Raw genomic sequence first — 675 nt, 5'->3', positions numbered from 1 at the left:
ACCAAACAACAGCAGTAACAAACAACAGCAGTACCAAACAACAGCAGCACCAAACAACAGCAGTACCAAACAGCAGCACCAAACAACAGCAGCACCAAACAACAGCAGCACCAAACAACAGCAGTGCCAAACAACAGCAGCACCAAACAACAGCAGTACCAAACAACAGCAGTACCAAACAACAGCAGTACCAAACAACAGCAGTACCAAACAACAGCAGCACCAAACAACAGCAGTACCAAACAACAGCAGTACCAAACAACAGCAGCACCAAACAACAGCAGAACCAAACAACAGCAGTACCAAACAACAGCAGTACCAAACAACAGCAGCACCAAACAACAGCAGCACCAAACAACAGCAGTACCAAACAACAGCAGTACCAAACAACAGCAGTACCAAACAGCAGCACCAAACAACAGCAGCACCAAACAACAGCAGCAGCAAACAACAGCAGTACCAAACAACAGCTGCACCAAACAACAGCAGTACCAAACAACAGCAGTACCAAACAACAGCAGTACCAAACAACAGCAGTACCAAACAACAGCAGTACCAAACAACAGCAGTACCAAACAGCAGCACCAAACAACAGCAGTACCAAACAACAGCAGTACCAAACAACAGCAGTACCAAACAACAGCAGTACCAAACAACAGCAGTACCAAACAACAG

The sequence above is a fragment of the Cherax quadricarinatus genome, chromosome 37 (genome assembly GCF_038502225.1).
Source record: "Cherax quadricarinatus isolate ZL_2023a chromosome 37, ASM3850222v1, whole genome shotgun sequence".
Taxonomy (NCBI): domain Eukaryota; kingdom Metazoa; phylum Arthropoda; class Malacostraca; order Decapoda; family Parastacidae; genus Cherax; species Cherax quadricarinatus.
Note: the sequence above shows the minus strand (reverse complement) of the source record.